Source organism: Somniosus microcephalus, chromosome 13, assembly GCF_052327205.1.
Source record: "Somniosus microcephalus isolate GS21.2 chromosome 13, FLI_Smic_1.0, whole genome shotgun sequence".
NCBI classification, from domain to species: Eukaryota; Metazoa; Chordata; class Chondrichthyes; order Squaliformes; family Somniosidae; genus Somniosus; species Somniosus microcephalus.
This window is the reverse complement of record NC_140999.1, coordinates 65814422-65827652: the sequence shown is the minus strand read 5'-3', so window position 1 is coordinate 65827652 and position 13231 is coordinate 65814422. Positions and strand designations below refer to the sequence as shown.

Genomic DNA, 13231 nt, shown 5'->3' with positions numbered 1-13231 from the left:
ACCCCGACGCTCAGGACGACTCCTAAGCGTAACCATGGCTGACACAAACGCAGTTTCTGTGAAGCTGCCGGAGTTCTGGGAGAACCTGGCCACCGCCTGGTTCCTTCAAGCCGAATCGCAATTCCGACTCCACGGCATCACCGCCAAGGCAACGATGTACGACTACCTCCTCGCCTCCCTGGGCAGCTCCACAATCATGAAAGTCTGGACAACACTACAAAACCCTTTGGAGGAAGGCAAGTACGCACATCTCAAGGCCGCGCTCCTTACAAAATTCACAGCCTCCCAATTCTTGCGCAACTGCCACCTCCTCGACCTCCCGGGCCTCGGTGACTCCACGCCGTCAGACTTGCTCTCACGCATGCTTGCTCTGACCGACGAGAAACCGCCCGGCTCCCTCTTCCGCACGCTCTTTATCCGCCAACTACCCCCCAGCATCCGCCCGGCGATCGTGGCGTCCAGCCTCACGGACCTCGAGGACCTGGCCGACGAAGCCGATAAGCTCCGGTCCGCCGGCTCCAACCACGCCGTCACCCCCGACCTGGCCTCCGCAGCATCGGCGCGCGCTCCACCCTCTATTGCGCGGCCACACAGCTCGGCCACGAGGCCCCCCAGGCCCCCAAGCCCTCCGACCCAGGGCTACTGCTACTTCCATACCCGGTTCGGCGCACGGGCACGCCGCTGCAGCCAACCCTGCAGGTTTCCAACCGCCCCCACACCGGCCTACACGATGGCCGTGGGGCAAGCAGGCGCGCTGCTGTACGTTACGGACAGCGCCTCCGGACGCCGTTTCCTATGCGACACGGGCGCGCAGCGCAGCATCATCCCCGCGTCCACCCTCGAGATCCAGCGAGGCGGCCACGGCCCTGCGCTGGCTGCCGCCAACGGCACCGACATCCGGACGTACGGCACCCGCACCGTCACCATCGACCTCGCAGGCCGCCGCTACCACTGGGAGTTTATCACCGCCAAGGTGCTCTCCCCGCTCCTCGGTGCGGATTTCCTGTGCGCCCACGGCCTGTTGGTCGACATGCCTCGGCGCCGCCTCGTGGACATGAACACCATGTCACCTATCCCGGGCGCCATGGCCCCCCCCCCAACCCGCCGAAATGGCGTGGCAGTGCCGCGCCCACTCAACGGACGACTACTCAGCACTCCTGGCTGAGTTCCCAGCCCTCACCAACCCGACCTTCTCCGCGAAAGTTGCTAAGCACGGGATAGAACACTTCATCCCCACCACAGGCCCACCAGTGTATGCCCACGCCCGCAGGCTGGACCCGGCCAAGCTGGAGATCACACGGGCCGAGTTCGCCACAATGGAACAGCTCGGCATCATCCGCCACTCCAACAGCCCCTGGGCCTCCCCACTCCACATCGTCACCAAACCCGACGGGGGATGGCGCCCCTGCAGGGACTACCGGCGCCTAAACGACGCCACCACGCCGGATCGGTACCCCATACCGCACATTCAAGACTTCTCGGCTAGACTGGCCAGCCGCTCAGTCTTCTCCAAAGTCGACCTGGTGCGCAGTTACCATCAGGTGCCAGTCCACCCCACGGACGTCCCCAAGACGGCCATAATCACCCCTTTTGGGCTATTCGAGTTCCTCCGAATGCCCTTCGGCCTCAAAAACGCGGCCCAGGCCTTCCAGCAGCTCATGGACTCGGTCCTCCGGGACCTGAAGTTCCTCTTTGTCTACCTGGATGACATCCTGGTAGCTAGTTCCTCCAAGCAGGAACACATCGAGCACCTCCGCACCCTGTTCCAGCGGCTCAGTGAGCACGGGCTCATCATCAGCCCAGCCAAGTGCCAATTCGGCCTCAGCAGGATCGAATTCCTCGGCCACCACATCACGCAGGACGGAGCCATTCCCCTGCCCGCCAAGGTGCAAGCCGTCCAGCAGTTCCCCCGACCTACCACCATCAAAGGCCTCCAGGAGTTCTTGGGGATGATCAACTTTTACAACCGCTTCATTCCCGGAGCGGCCTCCCTCATGCGGCCCCTATATGAAGCCCTCCGGGGTAAGAAAGACAGAATGGCGATCGAGTGGTCGGCGGACATGTTGACCGCTTTCAACTCGACCAAAAAGGTGCTCGCCGACGCCACCATGCTCGCTCACCCACAGCCCAACGTCAGGGTGGCCCTCACCACGGACGCCTCCGACCACGTGGTCGGCGCCGTGTACGAACAGTGGGTCGACGGGGCCTGGCAACCGCTGGCCTTTTTCAGCCGCCAACTGCGCCCCCCGGAGGCCAAATACAGCGCCTTTGACCGCGAGCTCCTCGCACTGTACCTGGCAGTCCGCCATTTTAGATTTCTTCTGGAGGGCCGCCCCTTCGCCGCGTTTGTCGACCACAAACCCCTGACATTCGCGATGGCAAAATCTGCGGACCCGTGGTCGGTCAGGCAACAACGCCGCGGTGTCCGAATTTACCACGGACATCCGGCACGTCTCCGGTCGAGACAACGTGGTGGCCGACTGCCTATCCCACCCCGCCGTCCACGGCGCCCACCTGGCAGTGGACTATGCTCAACTGGCAGTGGAGCAACGCACCGACCCCGATCTGCTCTCCGCGCCCACAACCCTCCCAGGGCTACGACTGACCGACGTCGCCTGCGGCCCGTCCGCCGTCACAGTCAAATGCGACACCTCCTTGGCGCAACCCCGCCCCATAGTCCCGGCGTCCTGGCGAAAACGGGTGTTCGACATCGTCCACGGCCTCTCACACCCCAGCACCCGCGCGTCCATTAGACTGGTGGCCAACCGATTTGTCTGGCGCGGCCTGCGCAAAGATGTGCGCACCTGGTCCAGATCCTGCATAGCTTGCCAGCGTGCCAAAATCCACCAGCACGTCAAAGCCCCACTCGAGGAGTTCACCGTGCCAGAAAGAAGGTTTGACCATGTCCACATCGACCTCGTCGGCCCCCTGCCGCCATCACAAGGTCACACGCACCTGCTGACAATCGTGGACCATACCACCCGCTGGCCCGAGGCCATTCCACTGACGTCCACCACCACCACCGACATCGCGAGGGCGTTCATCGGGACCTGGGTCGCTCGGTTCGGCGTCCCCTCCGACATGACGTCGGATAGAGGCCCACAGTTCACCTCTGATCTGTGGGCCGCCATCGCCCGAAACCTCGGGGTGGCCGTTCACCGCACCACGGCTTACCACCCCCAAGCCAACAGACTGTGCAAGCGATTCCACAGGTCCATGAAGGCGTCCCTCCGCGCCAGCCTCGAGGACGAGGCCTGGATCGACCGCCTCCCATGGGTGCTACTTGGCCTACGCTCCGCGGTCAAGGAAGACCTGCAAGCCTCGGCGGCGGAACTCGTGTATGGCCAGCCGCTGCGCGTACCCGGAGAGTTCCTGCCCACCGCCACGACCCCCTGGTCGGCTGACCAGCAACGCCGCGCTTTCGCCAACCGAGCACAACAGTTCGCTCCGGTACCCACTGGCCGGCACGGCGAACCAGCAACCCGCGTACCACCTAGCCTGCACATGGCCACATTTGTTTTTGTGCGCCATGACGCCCACTGAGGACCTCTACGGCCCCCATACGATGGACCCTACAAGGTACTCCAGACGGGGAACAAGTTCTTCCTCCTCCAAGTGGGCGGCAGAACTGACAAGGTGTCGGTCGACCGGCTCAAGCTGGCGCACCTAGAGCCCGACGAACCCGTTCAAGTGGGCCAACCCCCACCGCGGGGCAGACCGCCTAAGAGCCCGACGCGTCCGACCGCCCCGCCACCGACACCAACCGCCAAGAGCCGTTCCGGCCGTGTCATCAAGCCGCCACGCCGGTTCATACACTCCCTACTAGCGGATTCTGGGGGGAGCTGTGTGGCGTACCAATCACAGAAAGGACACAATCCGCTTTTCGGTCCGTAGACTATAAATCAGGCGTCATGCCTTTAAGAAGGATCACACCTTTAAGAAACTCGATCTGCAACACAGTTAAGCCCAGAGCGGGGGAGGAGCAGTCGAAGCTGGGGACTGATGAAAAGCAGTCAGACTTGGTGTAAGCTCTGACGCCATTTTTGTGTGTAACATGTGGTCTCAACAATTTAACCTTTTCTGTTGAACCTCTCCGAGTTCAGTATATTTTGTTAGGAGTACGTAGACTCCTACAATGCAATGTTATATACACACAGTGATGGCTGGAGGCTATGTGCTGACATTAGGACATTGCACATGCTCACTGGCCAACATACCGCAGCCAGTGTAAGGTGACATAAAATACCCAGCGTTGCTTTGCAGTGGTAGAGAGATGAGATTGAGTGCACTTGTCAGATGTAAATGGGTCAGACCAGCCCACGGAGCCCACACTCCCAAGACCTAGGCTGCAGTATGGAAGCAGCAAAAGATGCAACAATGGCCTGTATTGATGTAGAAAACATTTAAACACAAATATCTTATTGAAGGCAGTGCTGCTTTATATATAATGCCGATTTATGTTACGGTCCGAGTGCTCACAGCAGCATTGGGATAAAATTGAAGGAGCGCTACTGCCTCTGGAGATCTGCTGCAAGAGATTTTTTTCCCTCATGTTACCATGGTGACAAGCAGAAATGGCTGCCAGTCGTGGTGCTGAAGGCCCCGAGAGGTCATTTTCCCTCGGGTTATAGGAAGGCCAAGCAGTCACCGTACCTGTAAGGGCTAGCAAGATGATTTTCTCATTACTGACCTGTAAGGACCATCCCCGATTAGTGGGGAAAATCCGAGGCCTGAAAGTTGAAGTCGTCTCAACAACTTGCATTTATATATCGCTTTTAACATAGTAAAACATCCCAGGGCACTTCACAGGAGCGTCATCAAACAAAAATAGACACCGATCCAAAGAAGGAGCAATTAGGATGGGTGACCAAACGCTTGGTCAAAGAGGGAGGTTTAAGGAAGGTCTTAATGGTGGCGAGAGAGGCGGAGAGGTTTAGGGAGGGAATTCCAGGGCTCAGGGCCTAGACGACTGAAGGCACGGCCGCCGTGTAATGATCAATAACATGTCATTCTATAGTGGACACTAGGTGGAGCCGTAGAGCTGTGTAGAGCTGTATATAGCTGTATGTATAAGACTACACTACCCAGCTGTATGTATATTAAGACTACATTACCCATGAGGCAATAGGCTACCCACAAGGCAGCAGTCAAGATGGAAGCCTCTACAGATACTGTACCTAGTCCACATGTGCTCAATAAAGTGTCTAGCAAAAGCTAGTTGTGTTCATAATAAGAATGTCTACTTATTAATGAACATAAGAGTGGATGGTGGGACGAAGGGAGAGGAGGATGCTCAAGAGGCTGGAGTTGGAGGAAAAAAAGACGATGAACAAAGCTGGATTTATATAGCGCCTTTCACATCCTCAGAACATTCCAAAGCGCTTCACAATGAATTGCTGCTGAAGTGAAGTCACGGTTTCGTAGACAAACATAGCAGCTAAATTATACACAGCAAGATCCCACAAAGAGCAATGAGATCAATGACCAATTCATCTTTTTTTGGTGGTGCTGTTTCAGGGATAAATATTGGCCAGGACGGTTCCTTGCTCTTCGAATAATGTCATGAGATCTTTAACACCCACCTGAGCAGGTAGACAGGGCTTCTGTTTAACATTTCATCTGAAAGACAGCACCTCTGACAATACAGAGCTCCACTTGAGTATTGGCCTGGATTGCATGCTTTTATATCGAACTATGTAGAATCTACAGAACACAAGCAGGTCACTGGGCCCAACTGGTCACGGCCGGTGTTTATGGCCCTCAGAAGCCTCCTCTCCACTCTGATAACCTCTTGCTCACCTGTCCCGATCACTCTATTCCCACTTTGAACGCAGCCATTAACCTGTTCGAAATAAATGGGCTAACAACTAGGTTAAAATGGCGTTGAATGGAATTATCTGTGAACATTGTGGGCAGTGTAGTTGAAAGCATAACATTACAAAGGGATATTGATGGATTAAGTGAATGGGCAAAACTGTGGCAAATGGATTTCAATGTAAGCAAATGTGAGGTCATCCACTTTGGACCTAAAAAGGATAGAACAGAGTACTTTCTAAATGGTGAAAAGCTAATAACAGTGGAGGTCCAAAGAGACTTGGGAGCCCAGGTACATAGATCATTAAAATGTCATGGACAGGTACAGAAAATAATCAAAAAGGCTAATGGAATGCTGGCCTTTATATCTAGAGGACTAGAATACAAGGGGGTAGAAGTTATGCTGCAGCCATACAAAGCCCTGGTTAGACCACACCTGGAGCACTGGGAGCAGTTCTGGGCACCACACCTTAGGAAGGATATATTGGCCTTGGAGGGAGTGCAGTGTAGGTTTACCAGAATGATACCCGGACTTCAAGTGGGTAAAATTCAGTTGATTTGCACCTCCCATTAGCGCCCTAAGAGGCGTGGCGCTACGGCACTTAGCGCCGCGATATTCACTCATAGTTCCCCAAGAGGGAGGTGAAGTTAGCGCCCCAAAGGAGAGATTACACAAACTAGGGTTGTATTCCCTAGAATTTAGAAGGTTAGGGGCTGATCTGATCAAGGTTTTCAAGATATTGTGGCAGAACCACTGAATGACTCTGGCTAACTGTATATAATTCTCTTTAACGATGTTCTAACACCAGCCTAAACCTGTACCATTGTGTTAGGCATTACTGTGTTTTGTATATAGAGTTTGCATGTGCGGGGCGTGACCCCTTTAAGAGCGCGGGAAAATGCGGGCAAACGCGATGACGTCACGTTGCAAACCACGGGACTGCCCAGTAAGTCCTCGTGGCATCTCCTTTGAGTAAAGACCTGTTTAATTGTTCTCTTGTGTCGATCTCCGTTATTCGTAGGAATTCGATAATTCCAACATTGGTGACCCCGTTTTTGTGAACGTTTTCACAGAAGAAGAGCACAGCATGAAAGCAAACACCGTTTCGCTAAAGCTACCGCAGTTCTGGGAGCAGCAAGCGACCTCGTAGTTTATTCAGGTCGAGGCCCAGTTTGCCCTGAGGAACATCGATGCGGATCAGGCCAAGTATCTTTACGTGGTCTCTGCACTCGACAGTTCTACCGCCTCTTGGATCGTCAGCCTCCTCGAAAAACCCCAACGGAGCACAAGTATGAAACCCTCAAAGCGCGGTTACTGCAGGATTTCGGGCTCACAAAATCGGAGCGCGCCCATCGATTACTTGCTATGCCCGGGCTCGGGGACTCCAAGCCTTCAGAGTTGATGAGCCAAATGCTCACACTCCTGGGCTCAGAATGGGAATGTTTCCTATTCCACGAGATTTTCCTCAGCCAACTGCCTGAACAGGTACAAACTGCCCTGGCCAGATCTGAAACTGAAGACTGCGCAACACTCACTGCGGAGGCTGACAAAATTTTCGCTGTAACTCGGCAGTACTGCGCCGACACGAGGCACCCATCCCCCGCAGACACCGCCCCAGCTCGTCCGCCTGTTGGGCTCTGTTTCTACCACGCGCAGTTCGGCGCGAAAGCGAAGCGTTGCCGCCCTCCCTGCAGTTTTCCCCCCAAAAAACAACGACTGACATTGCGACCACCGAGGAACGGGTCTAATGGGCATCCCGCGGCCGCGATGGCGATCGGCAACGCGGGAAAATTGCTCTTCATCACAGATACTCTCTCCAGTTGTCGTTTTCTGTGCGACACTGGAGCGCAGTGCAGCATTTTACCCGCGTCCGCCCTCGATGTGCAGACGGGGAATCACGGCCCCGCCCTTGAAGCGGCCAATGGCGGAACAATTCGGACCTTCGGCAGATGGCGAGTGGAGTTGTGCCTCGGGGGGCAACGTTTTCACTGGGAGTTTGTTACGGCCAAAGTTTCCCAGCCCCTCCTCGGCGCGGATTTCCTGTGCGCCAACAGCCTCCTGGTCGACGTTAGGAACCGGCGGCTGATCAACGCAGCAACTTTTAATTCTCTTCCATGTCAACGCAGTAACACTACGTCACACACCGTCTCCTGTGCGTTCCTGACTCCCGATGAGTTCGCTCACCTGCTCAGCGAATTCCCCGACTTGACAAGACCCACGTTCTCCTCCACAGCCACGAAACATGGTATGGAACACCACATCACCACCAATGGCCCCCCGGTCTACGCGCGGGCCCGGCGCCTAGAACCTGGCAAGCTGGCGGTCGCAAAGGCGGAGTTCGCAACCATGGAACGGTTAGGGATTATTTGCCGGTCGAATAGTCCCTGGTCTTCACCCCTCCATATCGTCCCGAAGCCTGGTGGCGGATGGCGGCCATGCGGGGACTTTCGACGACTAAACGACGCCACCACTCCTGATCGGTACCTGATCCCCCATATCCAGGATTTCTCTGCCCATTTGGCAGGGAACACCGTCTTCTCAAAAGTCGACCTCGTCCGGGGCTATCACCAGGTCCCAGTTCATCCACAAGACGTCCAGAAGACCGCAGTCATCACCCCATTCGGCCTCTTTGAGTTTTTACGGATGCCGCTTGGGTTAAAGAACGCCACCCAGGCTTTCCAATGCCTGATGGGCTCCATGCTGCGGGACCTCAAGTTCCTCTTTGTCTACCTGGACAATATTCTAATTGCCAGTCCTACTATGGAAGAACAAACCTGTCACCTACGCACCCTTTTTCGACGCCTCAGCAACACGGCCTGATTATCAACCCGGCCAAGTGTCAGTTTGGCCTGCACCAAATTGACTTCCTGGGGCATCGCATCACCTCAGAGGGAGCGGTTCCTTTACCTTCGAAGGTAGAGGCGGTGACATCCTTTCCACGCCCGCAGAACATAAAGGCCCTGCAGGAATTCCTAGGCATGGTAAACTTTTACCACCGTTTCGTGCCTAAGGCGGCACTACTCATGCAGCCCCTGTATGAGGCCTTCAAGGGCAAGACTGGCAAGAACCCGGTAGACTGGACGGATGACATGGCCCGAGCGTTCGCCAACACCAAAAGCGCCTTAGCCAACGCGACTATGCTGGCGCACCCGCTGCCAGGAGCCACCATCGCCCTCACCACCGACACGTCGGACTACGCAGTCGGTGCCGTGCAACAGCAGTGGGTGAACGGGACGTGGCAGCCGTTGGCATTATTCAGCCGTCAAGTACGGCAGAACGAGAGAGCATACAGCACGTTCGACAGGGAGTTGCTCGCCCTTTTACTGGCCATCCGCCATTTTCGGTTCCTTCTAGAAGGACGTCCTTTCACCGCTTTTGTGGACCATAAGCCGCTGACCTTTGCAATGTCCAAGACCGCCGAACCGTGGTCAGCCCGACAGCAGCGTCAACTGACCCAAATATCCGAATTCACCATGGATATACAGCACGTGGCCGGTAAGGACAACCTGGTGGCAGACTGCCTCTCCCGCGCGATCATCAATACGGTTCATTTGGGCACCGACTACGCCCTCATGACAGCGGACCAAGCCTCAGACCCAGAAGTGCAAGCTTACTGAACAGCCATCAGTGGCCTCCAGTTGGCCGACGTCAAGTTCCATTCGGCAGGTAACACGCTGTTGTGCGACGTCTCCGCACAGGATCCTCGCCCTGTCGTGCCAGTCGTCTGGCACCGCAAAGTGTTCGACGCCATACATGGGTTGTCACACCCTGGAATGAAGGCCTCTCAGAAACTGATGTCAGCGAAATTTGTATGGCATGGCACGCATAAAGATGTCCGCGACTGGGCCAACACCTGCTTGGTCTGCCAAAAGGCCAAGGTACAGCGCCGCATCAAAGCTCCGTTGGCCGCCTTCATGGTTCCGGAGCGACGATTTGACCACGTCAACGTGGACCTGGTAGGACCACTCCCACCCTCCCATGGTTTTTCACACATTCTGACCATGGTTGACCGCACCACCAGATGGCCAGAGGCAGTCCCCCTGTCGTCCACTACTTCGGCGGACGTGGCCAGGGCGTTCATTTCCTCCTGGATCGCCCGTTTCGGAGTACCCGCTGACATTTCATCAGACAGGGGACCGCAGTTTTCCTCTGAACTCTGGAATGCAGTGGCCCAAGGGCTCGGTGTCAAATTACACCACACCACAGCCTACCACCCACAGGCGAATGGCCTCTGCGAACGCTTCCACTGGTCACTGAAGGCCGCCCTGAGAGCCAGCCTCCAGGATGCTGGATGGGCAGACAAGCTACCGTGGGTCCTGTTGGGCCTTCGCATGGCCCCCAAAGAAGACCTTCACTCTTCATCAGCGGAGCTGGTGTATGGTCAGCCGCTGCGGGTCCCAGGGGGCTTTCTACCAACATCGACGGAGCAATGGTCCATGTCTGCCCAGCTTGCTAGTCACCAAGAGGCGGCCAGGTGTTTCGCATCGGTGCCAACTTCGCACCACGGGCCGCAGAGGTCACACGTTCCCACGGAGCTTCACAAGGCTGAATACGTTTTTATTCGCCATGACGCACATAGGGATCCGCTCAAGGCCCCATATACCGGTCCCTTCCGCGTGTTGGAAGCAGGGGACAAAACCTTCACGGTAGATGTCGGTGGTAAACCGGACCACATTTCGGTCGACCGCTTAAAGCCAGCACCTTTGGACCTCGACCGCCCCGTCGAGACAGCACAACCGCCGAGACGGGGTCGGCCACCCGTCGTCGTTACGGCAGACCAAGTGCGACCGCCCGCCAGACCGCCAGCCGCCCAGCTGCCTCCGCCTCGAGAGTACAGGAGTCATTCTGACAGGCTCGTCAGACCCCCTCACCATTTGACTTTGTCCGTTAAAGCGAATTCTTGGGGGGCACATGTGGCAGAACCACTGAATGACTCTGGCTAACTGTATATAATTCTCTTTAACGATGTTCTAACACCAGCCTAAACCTGTACCATTGTGTTAGGCATTACTGTGTTTTGTATATAGAGTTTGCAAACGCGATGACGTCACGTCGCAAACCATGGGACTGCCCAGTAAGTCCTCGTGGCATCTCCTTTGAGTAAAGACCTGTTTGATTGTTCTCTTGTGTCGATCTCCGTTATTCGTAGGAATTCGATAATTCCTACAATATTAAGGGGAACAGATAGGGTAGATAGAGAGAAACTATTTCCGCTGGTTGGGAATTTTAGGGCTGGGGGCAGAGTCTAAAAATTATAGCCAGGCCTTTCAAGAGTGAAATTAGAAAACACCTCTACACACAAGTACAAACGGCAATTGATGCTAGATCAATTGTCAATTTTAAATCGGAGATTGATAGCTTTTTGTTAACCAATGGTATTAAGGGATATGGGCCAAAGGTATATGGAGTTAGGTCGCAGATCAGCCATGATCACATTGACTGGCGGAACAGGCTCGAGGGGCTGAATGGCCTCCTCCTATTCCTGTGTTCCTAACATATGGAAGAGGTCTGATCCAGAGGGAATGAAACCTCGCAGTAGTCACAGGCCCCTAATGATTCCGTCTCGGCAGTGAAGGGGTGCTCTCCGTCTATGAAACATGCTGAAACTTCCTTATTGCAGTGTAAGCAAAACTGCTAGGTGCCGGTGATTGGAGGGAAGCTTCGTGCAGTCTCCGGTCTGCAGCTTTCCTCAGCAGTCCCGAGGGGACACTTCTCAGTCGGGCTGAACTGAAACACCTGCCAATGACCAAATAGCTGGCGGTTGGCAGTCACAAGGGAAAGTTCACAACCCGGACTCTCAGCCTCCCTGCACTTGGTCTCCATTCCAAGATTCTCTTCAATTGTTTTTGGCTGGAGATCTCACTTGCCTGTTTTGATTTAAAATGGCTTTAAAGGGACATTGCTCTATTGCTCTCATGAAAGAAAGAAAAAAAAGAAAGACTTGAATTTCTATAGCGCCGTTCACGACCTCAGGATGCCCCAAAGCACTTTACAGCCAATGAAGTACAATTGAAGTGTAGTCACTGTTGTAATATAGGAAAGGTGGCAGCCAATTTGTGCACAGCAAGATCCCACAACAGCAATGTGTTAATGACCAGATAATCTGTTTTTAGGTGTTGGTTGCCAGAGAATCACCTTCAATGGTTTCTCTTCTCACTCCTACACCATCAACTCTCGAATCTCAAGAGGATCTATCCTTGGCTCTCTCCTATTTCTCATCTACAAGATGCCCCTTGGCGACATCATCCGAAAACACAATGCCAGGTTCCATCTGTACGCTGATGACACCCAGCTCTACCTCACCACCACCTCTCTCGACCCATCCACTGCCTCTAATTTGTCAGACTACTTGTCTGACATCCAGTACTGGATGAGCAGAAATTTCCTCCAACTAAATATTGGGAAGACCGAAACCATCGTCTTCGGTCCCCGCCACAAACTCCGTTCCCTAGCCATCGACTCCATCCCTCACCCTGGCAATGTTCTGAAGCTGAACCAGACCATTCGCAACCTTGCCATTCATAACATCGCCCGTCTCTGTCCCTGCCTCAGCTCATCTGCTGCTGAAACCCTCATCCATGCCTTTGTTACCTCTAGGCTTGACCATTCCAATGCTCCCCTGGTCGGCCTTCCATTTTATGCTCTCTGTAAACTTCAACTCATCCAAACCTCGCTCCCTCATCACCCCTGTGCTCGCTGACCTACATTGGCTCTGGTCTGGCAACACCCTGATTTTAAAATTCTCATTCTTATTTTCAAATCCCTCCATGGGCTCACCCCCTCCCTATCTCTGTAACCTCCTCTAGCTCCACAACTATTCAAGGTCTCTGTGCTCCTCCAATTCTGGCTTCTTGAGGATCCCTGATTATAATCGCTCAACCATTGGTGGCCGTGTCTTCTGTTGCCTGGGCCCTGAGCTCTGGAATTCCCTGCCTAAACCCGTCTGCCTCGCTACCTCTCTCTCCTCCTTAAACCTACCTCTCTGACCAAGCTGTTGGTCATCTGCCCTAATATCTTCTTATGTGGCTCGGTGTCAAAATATGTTTGATAATCGCTCCTGTGAAGCACCTTGGGATTTTTTCTACGTTAAAGGTGCTATATAAATGCAATTTGTTGTCGTAAATGTTAGCCAGGACACCGGGGAGAACTCCACTGCTCTTCCAATAGTGGCATGGTATCGAAACATATAAGATTGTGAGGGGGCTTGATCGGGTGGATGCGGTGAGGATGTTTCCACTGATGGGTGAGACTAGAACTAGGGGGCATAATCTTAGAATAAGGGGCTGCCCTTTCAAAACTGAGATGAGGAGAAACTTCTTCACTCAGAGGGTAGTGAATCTATGGAATTTGCTACCCCAGAGAGCTGTGGAAGCTGCAACATTAAATAAATTTAAAATGGAGATAGACAGTTTCCTA

General features: G+C 54.4%; 1 protein-coding gene across 2 annotated transcripts in view; it reads right to left on the bottom strand.

The window, feature by feature from the left end:
* The window catches only part of palm1a (paralemmin 1a), a 661170-nt gene that overhangs the window by 201315 nt on the left and 446624 nt on the right, over positions 1-13231 (bottom strand). The window lies entirely within an intron of this gene.